The 12508-nt window shown below is 46.6% G+C and overlaps 1 protein-coding gene across 4 annotated transcripts in view; it reads right to left on the reverse strand.

Moving 5' to 3' along the window:
• Window positions 1-12508, reverse strand: part of MYO19 (myosin XIX) — a 78961-nt gene that overhangs the window by 41078 nt on the left and 25375 nt on the right. The window contains exon 1 of one of the 4 annotated variants that reach the window (XM_055001312.1): window positions 12302-12389. The exons of 1 other annotated variant lie outside the window; for it this stretch is intronic. The gene's annotated coding sequence lies outside the window, so the exon portion shown is untranslated. Of the gene's footprint in view, window positions 1-7521; window positions 7546-12009; window positions 12085-12301; window positions 12390-12508 lie in introns of those variants that run through there. 2 more of the 4 variants (XM_055001313.1, XM_055001314.1) reach the window with 2 other exon arrangements.

Raw genomic sequence — 12508 nt, forward strand, 5'->3', positions numbered from 1 at the left:
GTTCAAAGTGTTTCCTTATTGGCCGTCCTTTTAGCAGTTCTTCCATGTGACGCTGCCACTGGCGTCATCTGCTGGGGCTGGAATGCCTCCAGGGATTCAAGAGCTGGTTCAGCCAGTTTCGGCTGCGTGCCATGTGATTTGCTAGGAGTCCCGCAAGCGATTAGAACTCCGCTGCTGCTAGTAATAACTTCAAGACAACTGTAGCAAGCAAAGGACCTCAAAAAGCTCCTCAAATGGTCAGTCCCACTAGCAAACAGGCACTGCTATTTCCACTGAATTCCATTCAGTCTCCAAATTGGTGGTGGAGGACAGTGCCCTGAAGGCATAGCTGATTTATGTAGTGATTCCGCACACGTTGGATAATGCACTTCCAATAGTCTTTATAGATCATTTGGAATTGATTTTTTCATGTGCGGAACAAAAAATCCACCTCAAATGATTGATAAAGCGCATTGAAAGTGCATTATTCAACGTGTGCGGAATCAGCCACAGTGACCCCTGGTGAGTTTCCACGGCAAGAGAAACAGAGGTAACTTTCCATTGCCTGCTTCTGCAACTCTGGTCTTCCTTGGAGGTCTCCCATCCAATTACTGACCAAGGCCGACCCGGCTTAGCCTCTAATACCGGACAAGATCAGGCTCACCGGGGCTATCCAGGTCAGGGCTAAATGAAATCCTGCCCTCAAGTCATGGTTGGCTTATGGTGACCCTGGTGGATTTTCAAGGCAAGTGACTGGCAGAGGTGGTTTGCGATTACCTGCCTCTGCAACCCTTGTCTTTGTTGGAGGTCTCCCCTCCAATTACTAACCAAGGCTCTCCCTGCTTAGCTTCTGAGATCTGACAAAATCAGGCTCACCTGGGCTACCCAGGTCAGGGCTTCCTTTTCCCGACACAGCAACCACCCACTTATATGGAAGTCAGTATGGGACACCACTAGGGCTAGACTCATCCTCTGCCTGCCGGTGACTCCAATTATTTAGACTCAACCCACCTCCTATCTCATTGGTCCCCCCTTTCAGCCACATTCCTCGCACAGGTCACACAAGAGCATGCAGGACGCATTTATATGGCTGGCACAGATAGAGTGGAAAGCAGCTTTGATGTGGGAAATAGATAAGAAAACCATCCCGTCCATTGCAGGACTACGCCTCTAAACTTACACTGCCATTCTAAGCAGCTGCACGCCGTTCGAGATCTATTGAATTCAATGGTCTTAGGAAAAGGTAATTCTGCTTAGGATCCCAATGCAGTTTTTCAGTGCATTTCATTTGGGTAGCTTGAAGCTGCTTTCTGTTGAGTCAAACGGTTGGCCTAACCAGCCAAGCTAGTAGAATATGGTCTCTTCTGGATGCTAGGAGATCTCTGAGGTCTCAGGCAGAGAAAGTCTTTCACTCAAGCAAGCAGGAGATATCTGCTGCCTTCCACACACACGGAGCAAGCACATTGTCAGGGAGTCATGCTCTTGTACAGACCATCAATCCAACCATTGCAGGACTTTGTTTACACCGGCTTAATTTGCATGGTTTTATTCTGTGAGTCAAGTGGTGGGGCAAGAAACTACAGGGCACAGAATTCTGTCCCTCGGACCACTGGAAACCTTATTCAGCCACCCGCTGGTTTCAAAGATACAAGGATATTCGATCCTGCCTTCAAAAACGCGAGGACTAGGAGCTTGCTTTTTGGTTTTAAGCGAAAGTGAAGAGATTCACGAGATGCTGAACTTTCTGCCTTGCAGCACAGCACCTGCACTTCCACCTGCCCGGGTTAAGATTCTGGTGAGTTTGTTTTTCTCTTATTACGAACGAGTCCCTTCCTAAACCTTTGATTCTTGATGGGAAGAGAGGAATTTGACACAAAAGCTTTGCACTGCAGCGTTGAGTAGAGTCACACTCTTAAATCAGTGGGCTCAGAAAGGTTTAACTCTTTTTTTTTTTTTTATAATTTTTTATTTTCATAACTACAAAACACTACACCAGACTATCACAAGGAAAGGGGAGAGGGAAGGGACAAATGGGGGTGGAAAAAGAAAAGGGGGGGGGGAATGAACTACAAACACTAAACACTACACTTCAATGTTTCCCTTCATACTGTCATAATACAAAAATAGCTCCATAGAATAATGATGGAGTGGTTAATCATACAGAGAATAAACATTTCAAATTCTGATTAAACTTTCCTCCCCCTTCTAGGTCCCGGACGCAATTCTCTCTGTGCAACCGCTGTTGCGGTGCTCTCCTCCTCCTCCTCCTCCCCCCCCTCCGGCTCCTCCTTTTCTTCGTTCTCGGTGCAGCAGAGTTCTGGGTTTTTATTCTCAAAATCCTTTAGTTGATCTTCTGATAATATCTTATAGGCCTGATCTTTATATCTGAACCATATTCCTTCCGGGAATAACCATTTGTACTTTATTCCATGGTCCCTCAGAAGAGCTGCAAACTTTTTATATTTAAAACGCCGTTTCCGGACTAGAAATGGAACGTCCTTCAAGATCTTGACTTTCAAACCCATAAAGTCCAAATCCGCATTGTATGAGTTATATAGGATGGTGTCCCGAATCTTTTTAGATGAAAAGTCAATAATGATCTCACGAGGCAACTGTCGCTTTGTTGCATATTTTGAAGAAGCCCGACGGACCTCCAAAATGGCGCTTTTAACCTCTTCTTTAGTCGTCCTCGCGGGTGTCGCCAGTAGTTCCGAGACCAAATCCCACAGATCCTCATTTTCCTCCTCTTTCACGTTTTGGAGACGCAAAATTGTCTGCGTTCGTTCCACCTGTAGCCCGATCAGCTGGTTCTCCACCAACTTCAGCTCCTTTTTTGTAGCCTTCACAAGTGACGCACTTTCCAGAGCAGACTTTTCTGCCCCCCCCGCTGCTGCCTTAATGGTTTTCACCTCGCTTTCAATTAAGCCCACCCTTTGATCAGTTTCGTTCAGCTTGTCAACAAAGGGTTTTATGGCTTCCACCACCGCCCTGCGCACCAACTCTTCGAGCGACTCCCCCTTCAAAGTAGCCGAGATTGACTTACCGAGAGCGGGACTTTGCTTCCTTGCTGCCATTTTGGGGGGGGGGGGCGCCAACAAAATTCTGGAACTCAACGAAGGGGAAGAGCGAGTCTTCTTCAGATCAACCTCTCCTTCACAAACGCTTGTAAAACAGAAGGGATTCGCTTATTTACAGGCTTCCGCCTGTTTCTTTTACTTGCCGTTTCTCGTTGCCCGGCGGCACTCGAGGCGCCGCGCACATCTGCCGGCCTCCATAGGGACAAACGGGCAATTCCCCCCCCGCATTGATTTCGGGGAGTTCTTCCCGCCGCGTCCCGGACCCTGGCTCCCTCCCTGGGAGTCCTGGGGGCTAATCCTTGCGGATCAGCCGCCCGGTCAGGGTGCCCGGTCGTTTCCTCCCGGACCAGCCGAGAGGAGCGTCCGGCATGGCTGAGAAAACGAAACCGAATCAGAAAGGTTTAACTCTGAGAGTCTCTCTGCACAAGACCTCTTACACAAGGACACTCAAGTGAAGGGAGACACAATGTTAGCTAGGAAGTGTAGTTTTAGTTTCACCTCTCTAGAGCAGACAGAGATTGCTCCTCAGAGGGTTTGTTTATTTCACCTTCGCCTCCCCGAAGGCTCTCTCAATTTCACTTCTCCTTCCCCTACGCTTCCCGACTAACATTGCGACTCCCTTCACTCGTGTAAAAGGTCTCGTGTAGAGAGACTGAATATGATTGTACTGCTAATGTGGATGATTCCTGAATAGAAAATTCTCTCACAGGATTAAAATTTGGTAAGTCTCTCTCTCTCTCTCTCTCTCTCAGAGTGTGGGGCAAGGCCCATCTTTCTGCCTCAATTCCACTCTGTTTGGGTATTTATAAATAAAACAAAAACTATGATGCCCCTATGAGTATGCAGGCTGCTCTGCCTCAAAGAAACCAAAACCGCTCAAACTGCTGCCTCAAGTACTTGCAATGCCACCCTTCCTGAGGGAATACTTCCCACGTGCCTGGGCGATTAGCTGCCATAAGATCACACCAAGGCATTATAGGGGGACCTTCTCTGATGTATCATGCACTTTCATTTATTTTTATTTATTTAAAGCATTTCTATGCCGCCTTTAGATCCACCTCAGGGTCCCCAAGGTTGCAACCATCAATATATGTCAAACATTAAAAAGAGCATAAAATACAAACACACACACATATATATATATATACACACACAACTGAGAGAATGCCAAACCAACGAAAAAGTCTTCCCCCGCTGGTAGAAGACAACAACAGAGGGAGACCAAGAGATCTCCCTGGGGAGGAAATTGTTTTGCGGCATGTCTAAGAAGGCCCTTTCCTTGCCACCCATCTAGCCTCAGACGGCAGAGGCACCCAAAGCAAGGCTTCTGAAGACAACCTTGGTGATCAGAAGGGAGGCTCATAAGAGAGTAGCCGGTTTTTCAGGTATGTTGGTCCCAAACCATGTAGGGCATTAAAACAGCACCAGAACCTTGAATTGTGCCTGGAATCAGATTGGGAGCCACTGTGGATGGGCCAAGACTGGACTGGTGTGGTCCTTAAAACCCACACCAGTCAGCTTTCCATCTGCAACATTCTGTCACACTATAGCTTCTGGACAGTCTTCAAGGGCAACCTTACAAAGAGCACATTGCCGTAGTTTAACCTAGATGTTGTCAGGGCATGAGCCATAGTGCCACGATTTTTCCTGCTCAGGAAGGACAGAAGCTGGCTCACCACTCAAAACCAGCGAAGGGCACCTCTGCCCACTGCTGCTACCTGTTTATCGAACAAGAGGCCCAGGTCTAGCAGAAGCACCAAGGTAGAAACCTGTTCCTTTAAGAAGAGCGCAACCACCTCCAGAACAGGAGATACCCCCACTGCTGGGTCACCCCCCCTCCCTCACCAGCAGCACCTCTGTTTTGTCAGGATTAAGTTTCAGTTTATTATTTATTTAATGTCCACCTTTCTCACAGAGACCCAAGGCAGATTACACAGTGCAAGTGAAATACAATGTAATTAACAGGTAGGACATTCACTGTTCAAAGTACAATAATGAACCAGGTCAGTAAACAGATACAATAGGGTACGAAAGTCGAAAATTTGAAAACAAGCATAAAGTTGAGCATCGAGATGAAATCTTTCTGAAACAACGCATAAATTAACATGGCATGTTTAGCAACAGGGAAACTCCCTAGCAGGCACATATCTACACCAGCGGACAGTACCCAACAGTGTAGCATAGAGTCCCTGTCCTTAACAAATCATCTCTCTGAGCTATTTCTTATGACACAACCCTATAATCTGGTTAGAAAGCCCTCCTGAATAATTCAGTTTTGCATAGTTTGCCAGGAGAGGGGGAGGTTTCTTGACTTCCTCAGGCAGCCATTCCATAAAGGGGCGGGGGAGGGGATGACACTGGAAAATGTATGATGTATGCACTATCACAGTACAGATGGGAACTGGTATATATGGGGCATGTTTTAGCAAAAATGGCCAATATCAGGCAAGGTTGCTCCCTGCCTACACAACCTCCATAACATCCCTAGAGCTGATGAGGCAAAGCTGTCTTCTTCCCCCACCTTCTCTCTAAATCTATGCAAGGCCGGATTGATGAGGCACAAATCTGCTTGCCTAAACATGTTGTTGCAAGAGGAGAGAACTGAACTGACCTTGCTTGCATAACTGAGACATGGTTGGAAGAAAATGATGTCTTGTGCGTGTCCCAGCTAACTCCACCTGATTATACAGTCCACCAACCGCACACAGCCGGCAGGGGAGGTGATGTTGCTATTGTACTCTGTGACACTTTCAGCTTCTATAGATTCCTGGTACAAACCATAGCAAGCATTGACTGTATGCTCTTTACAATGGGGACTAAAGTTAGATTAGGTATCCTGCTAGTCTACTGGCCACCTAGCTCCCCTTTCTGAGCTGACAGAGGTGTTCTTGGACGTGGTACTGGAGACACCTAGACTTATACGTCATAATTTGGAACTGAAGGGGGAAAAGCAGGAAAAATGCAAGGTATTTTGCAAGAATTTTTTTTTAAAAGGAAGGAGAATTAAGAAGTGTTCCAGGGAATGACAAAAGATAAAATGCATTCAACAACAGTTATCAGTGTTAACAACAAGGGACCTGGAGAAAAAACTGAATTATGCCAAGCAGAGACATTTTGAATTTGCTAATAAACCAGGAAAGTGGTTGGCATACAGACTGAGAAAAGAGAGACAGAAAATGGTTTTAAAATGGCAAGACGGGAATAACAGAAAACGGGGCCATCCAGAAGACATTTTTAAAGTATTATTCAAATTTCTATAGAAGAAACTGAATGATTACTTAACAAAACAGAATTTAACCAAAATTATGGAAGAAGAACCAGAACCTTGAATTGTGCCTGGAATCAGATTGGGAGTCAATAGATGGTTCTGGGTGAATGCTCCATGCCAGGGCCAGCCCAGGACTTCATAGCTTCTTTGGCAGCCCTGGACCTATCTCAAATTGTGACAGGCCCCACACATGAAAAGAGCCACACCTTGGCCTTAATCTCTCATCCATCCCAGAACTGCCTCCAGGCACCTGTTCATGGTTTCCCACAGCCTCCCTGGGATCCACTGGAAGCATGAGATAGAGCTGGAAGTGCAAGGTGAATGTGCTGAACAGGAAAACAAACAAACAGCCAACTGAAAATATAATGGAGAAAAAACACGGCTTGCAAGAAAAAAAGGAAAGGTATTCTGAAAGGCAACTGACTCTAGAGCATTTCTGCACAGGGTGTGGCTCATGGAAAGTTCTGTGCGAGGGCAAAACACTAGACATACTTGCCAAATGCTAATTTAATCCTGCTCTAGTAACTCATAGCAAGCTGCGGCCGGCATTCAGAGTCAGCCAAAAGCTCACCGCTGACTTTTTCGTCCCCTCTTCTCTATCGTTCTGTTGATGAAGACCCCCACAAACATGAAAATCACATAATAATTTTATGATGCTACAGTCCCCTATGAGTCAGCCACCATCTGCGTTTCCCTTAAAATCTACTATTGTCTCCTTGTGGATGAGTTACCCTTTAACTAATCAACTTATCCTTGCAAAGAGAAGTTATCCATGGATTCTTCTTTTTTTACCCCTTTTACCACATGCCTCAGACTGGCAAAGTTTCGAACTCTCTTCCTAATGCAAGTAAATAGGGAACTAAGATATGACAGCTCTTCAGGATTTGAGCCAAGCAAGCACCACTTTGCTGGATCAAACTAGAATTCCACCCAATACGGCAAGGATCCCCAACCTTTCAGAGCCCGTAGATATTTGGGAGAGGGTGGGGTTATCCCAAAATGGCTTCAGCAGGAGGCAGAGCTATCTATATTTTGGTTGGACACATGGTCCAGCTACTGGGAGGAAGCTGGGAAAACAAAGGGTGGGTGGGCTTCTACTCTTGAACACTTCTCGCTCCCCGCAATAGCCTGGCTTTCTGGATTCTATGACTAGAACAGGGTTCCTCAATGTGGTGCCCATACCATCATGGTGCTTACCAGTACTGGTGCCCGGTGGCCTTACCAACTTTCTGAAAAGCTCAGTGGGGCCAGCAGATGTAGTGGCAGGTTCCAATGGGCACCATATTTGAAAATCCAACAGTATGGTTTCCAACAGCGGTCAGGTAGATGTATCTAGGAAGGCCATAATCAGGTCATAATGGAGCTCACAAGAAATTGTAGAACCAAACTGACAGGACACAAACACCCCTGAGCATGCAGAAACCCCCAGCCCTGCTGCAGGTGGTCCCATTTTGTTGCTTTCCCAGTTATCACTTTGGTTCACTATGTGATGGGCTGGTGATACCTAGGCAGCCAAGAGCCAACAGGGGCCATAGCTAAGATGCAGAACATCTGCCTTGAGCGCAGAAGGTCCCCGGTTCAGTCCCCAGCTAGAGATGCCTAGAACCTAACTCCCCCCACCCTTGCAGGTGGTAATGGGGATTCAATAGGAAGGAAGAACTATATTTCCCAAAGAAAGGGAGGAGGAAATGCACAAGAAATGCACAAGACAGACAGACAGGTCCTAAATGAGAGCTGCTGTAGCACAGTGGTTAAGTGGTTGGGTTGTAAATCAGCACTCTGCTGTTTCAAATCCCACATCTGCCATGAGCACAGCTGGTGGCCTTGGGTCAGCCACGCCTCTCAGCCCCAGTTCCCCAGCTGTATTGGGGGGATAATAACAACATTAACTTGTTCACCACTCTGAGTGGGCCACGGATCTGTCTAGGAGCACAGTTATTATTTAAATGTCCCCCAAATCACAATGGGGTGGGCCTGGCAGATTTCACTGGGGAGGAAGTATCACCGCAGGAAAAGGACCCTCCTCTGCTATTGGATATTCATCTTGGCTCATACTGCTGTTTATTTTGTCATGTCAAATGGCTTATGTTTTGTTCCAGTAGCGTTTCAGCTCTGCATAAGATTTATGCACTCTATAACCAATTGTATTCTTTACTGAATGCTCCAGCTTTATATTGTATTGAATTACTCTGTGTAATCCTCCTTGAGTCTTAGAGAGAAAGGCAAGACTATAAATAATGTAAATAAAATAAATAAAAATATGGAAATGGCATCTTCATCAGATATATTTACTACCCAAATGCAACTCCTAGAAGAGAAGTACAAATGCCTGCAAACCAGGGCTTTTTTTCAGCTGGAACGCGGTGGAACGGAATTCTGGCACCTCTTGAAAATGGTCATATGGCCGGTGGCCCCGCCCCCTGATCTCCAGACAGAGGGGAGTTGAGATTGCCCTCCGCGCCGCTCAGCACAGAGGGCAATCTAAACTCCCCTCTGTCCGGAGATCAGGGGGCAGGGCCACCGGCCATGTGACCATTTTCACCGTGGGCGATTTAAACTTTTAAAAACTCCCCCCTTGTTCCAGCTGACTCAAAGTGACATCACTGTGTGGTCCTGTGCTGGAAACCCACTAAGTTCCACCATCTCTTTTCCCAGAAAAAAAGCCCTGCTGCAAACCACATCGAGGTATGCAAATACAGAGGGATGGGATTTGCAACCTCAAGAAGTAGAAGTGGAAGTTAACTTACATGGCTTTAAAAATGAGACAGCTTCAGGGGTTCTACTGGCAGTGACATAGTAGCTAAACGGAACCTCCATGTACAGAGGCAGCATACCTCTAAACATCAGGTGCATAGATCCTCACCTTCATGCAGGCTCCCAGAGACATCTTGCTTAACCCATGTTGGGTTTCTGGTTTGGTGCAACAAAGTGACCTATGTTCAGAATTTACATTTTAAAGCTAGCTAGTGTAGTACAGCAACTCCAAAAGGTTTCAGGTTCAAATCTCATCTTTCCCAAGAACTACAACAATACCTTGCAGGATTGCTGTCACCAGAGGCCATTCTGTGAGGCGCCTGGAAAGCTGCCGAAGAGAGCTGTGGTTCTCGAAAGCTTATGCTACAATAAAGTTGGTTAGTCTTAAAGGTGCTACTGGATGCTTTACTGTTTTGAAACTACAGACTAACACGGCTGACTCCTCTGGAAATCTATGTACCCTTATTAAGGAAGACAATACATTGTTGTTGTAATGATGGAACTTTCCAACTGCCTCTAGCGTACAATGTGTACCAAGCTCACTTCTGTCAACAACTACCAAGTTCAAAAAGCCTGGCCTAAACAAATCCCTCCTCTCTCCCTCTTCCCCCACTCAGTTCACAGGGCTACCAGAAGACATTTTTGGGATTTGCACAAAGGGAATGTGGGTGATATTTCAAATAAGGCAACATCTAAGCCAACCACCCTGAATGCCAAGCCTCTGACGGAGGACAGCCGTTTGCAATGATAAAATCAGTAAAACGGCTGGCCCCTGTGGGGACAGCAAAGACCCCTAAACTATACATTTTGGAGGACTAACAGAAAATTGTAACTCTATACACTGAACAACAGACCCTGGCCCAAATCACTGAGCAAGTGCCAGGAGGCCCCAAATGCTGATGGCTGCTGAGAGTTGGTTAAAAGGAAAAGGGTGGCCCGAGAGAGGGGAATTCAGTCGACGGAAGCACCCGAGAAGCTGAAAGGGGAATCTTGGAGGGATTTTCAAATTCTGGCCGTCTCCTGCAATTCCTTGCAAAATAGCACCCCCCCCCCGGGTTGTTTCATACTGATCTCTTTAAAAGCTTCACCATTTCACCCTTTTTGTCTAGACCTGAATCTCTCTCCCTACCCCCATTTGCCTACACTGCCCCCATCCTACTCACCTTTTTTTGTGTGAAATGTGTCACTCACTTCTCATTCCCAACCCAAGCCAAAATCCCCCTCCTGCTGGTTTCTGTTGTATACCTCACTGCAACAGGACCGATACAATCCGAGAGGCAGTAGAAGTAACTGGTCAGTGCCTTTGAAGCCCTCTAGAGAAGACCGGGAGTTTCCCCATCTCCTCCCCCCCCGCCCCAAAAGCACAAGGCGGTCTGGGGCAGGGGGCCAACTGTGTCTGTCCTCCCCACAATTTCCCACACCGTGGCACTTCTACATGCTCCATTGATTATTGTGTGCGTTGAAACAGAATAATAATAGTATTTACATAGTACTTTCAGCGTTCACAGCCTCTGTAGCAACTCCTTAAGGTAGGCCTTGGGAAAGATATCCTCGAAAGCAACACAGTCCTCAAAACAGCAAAGATGAAAGATGGGAGCTGCCCAGGGCAGCAATACAGTGGGGCTGAAATACATTGCTGAAATTGAGACTGTAACCTCTTTGGGGGAAGAGACCCGTCCCTTTTCCCTCTTATGCTACTATGTCAAAACACTAATGCTGCTACATAAATAATGCTCCAGTTTGGAAAAGGTTACACTTTCAATAGACCAGATGTTCCAGCATTTTCAGAGGGCCCCAGCATTGGAAACATTCCTGTTCTTCTCCCCAAACACATCTGCATTTATGCCACCGTCTCAAACTTGCTTATTTGGAAGCAAATCCCATTAATATGTCTAGGACATCTCTATATAAATCCGGCTCTTAATGTACCACTGGTACAGTTACTTACAGCCAATCTAAATTTGTCTCCAGGCCATATGCTGAATCCTCTGGCTATATGTAGAGTTGGCAATTATCTTCATTCCCTTCCTTGCCAATGATTATTGCCAGTACTGTTTTTAGAAATCACAGCTTGGCAAAAAAACAAAACAAAAACCAAATCATAAGAGAGCACCATTTTACCTAAAAAATAAAGTCACCAGTCACTGCCAAATCCTAAATAAACTTTGGAAACGCCAATGGGAATGAATTAGGGAAATGGACAATGAGTTCATGTAGCTGGGGAGGGGTGGGGGATGGCTGATGTGAATCTATGAAATATTGCCAAATATTGACCGAGGGAGAAAAATACCCCCCCAACCGTACTTTGCAGAACTTTGGCTGGTCTTTAAAAAAGGGAGTGGAGTTTTTTCCCCAAAATCCATTTCCAACTTGGCACACCTGATCTAGGCATAGTCGGATTTTATTCTGGGCCAGGGTCCAGGTTGTTTTCCCTGGCTAAGGCCCAACTCTAAGAGCTAATTACAAAAAACCCCACCTTTAAGCATGTGCAGAGTGCTTTTAATTCACGCACCATAAGCAGCTCTCACCCCGAGACCAGGGCATCGGAGGCCAGGAAAAGCCATACACTTTGCAAGCAGAGCCCTGGGACCTTTTCAGAAGGGACCTAACAAAGGGCAAATATTGCAAGAAGGTACAGCAAATAACAGATATTTATAGTCTTTAAAATGTTTATTGTAAAACGTTTACGCTTGGTGATGCTCTACAGATGCAAGGGCTGTGGGGGGGAGTAGTTTAAAATCAAATCCATTAGAATGTGATTCAAAAGGGGAGATCGGTAGCATCCAATCTAAAGGTCATATTGTTAAAAAAATACAGGAAAGGGGCTTTTGTCGCATCTAAAATCGAACATTTGCTGGCGTTGGAGGGAAGAAAGAAAAAATTACAACTAAACTTAAGGCTTCCAATTATTTTGTCAGAAGAAAAACAAACCTAAGAGTTGCCTGAGTTGAAATCTGTTTGGCCACGGGGTCTTTCGCCTTGCCTTGCGTTCTCCAATGCGAGCAAGAGCCGCTCCAACCCACAAGGGCGAGCGGAAAGGCACTTTGTATGCGCTCAGAGGCACCCTTTGCTTTCTTCCTTTATCCGTCATTGCATTACAACGTGCAGGGAGAGCTGGGGGGGGGGCAGAATAAGTGCTTGGCGAGAAGCGGCGAGGAGCGTAAGGAGGCGGAAAGAGAGCAGCCTATGGGGAGGGGGCGCATTTCTGGCGAAGCGGACTCACCCGTCCCATAGGAAGGAAAAGGGAAGGCGCCGAAGCCACCGAGCCCCAAGGAAACGTCCTCCAGCGGCAGCCGGGAAGGAGAGGCTGAGGCCGGGCAATCAGTCCCTGGGAAGGGCGGAGCTGCAGCCGGGGGCGGAGGCCAAGAGGTTTGAATCCGGAGCGCAGCGGGACGCGGTTACGCCAGGCGCGCCGAGGGCGGGATTCGAG

This window comes from Eublepharis macularius, chromosome 17 (genome assembly GCF_028583425.1).
Source record: "Eublepharis macularius isolate TG4126 chromosome 17, MPM_Emac_v1.0, whole genome shotgun sequence".
Taxonomy (NCBI): Eukaryota; Metazoa; Chordata; class Lepidosauria; order Squamata; family Eublepharidae; genus Eublepharis; species Eublepharis macularius.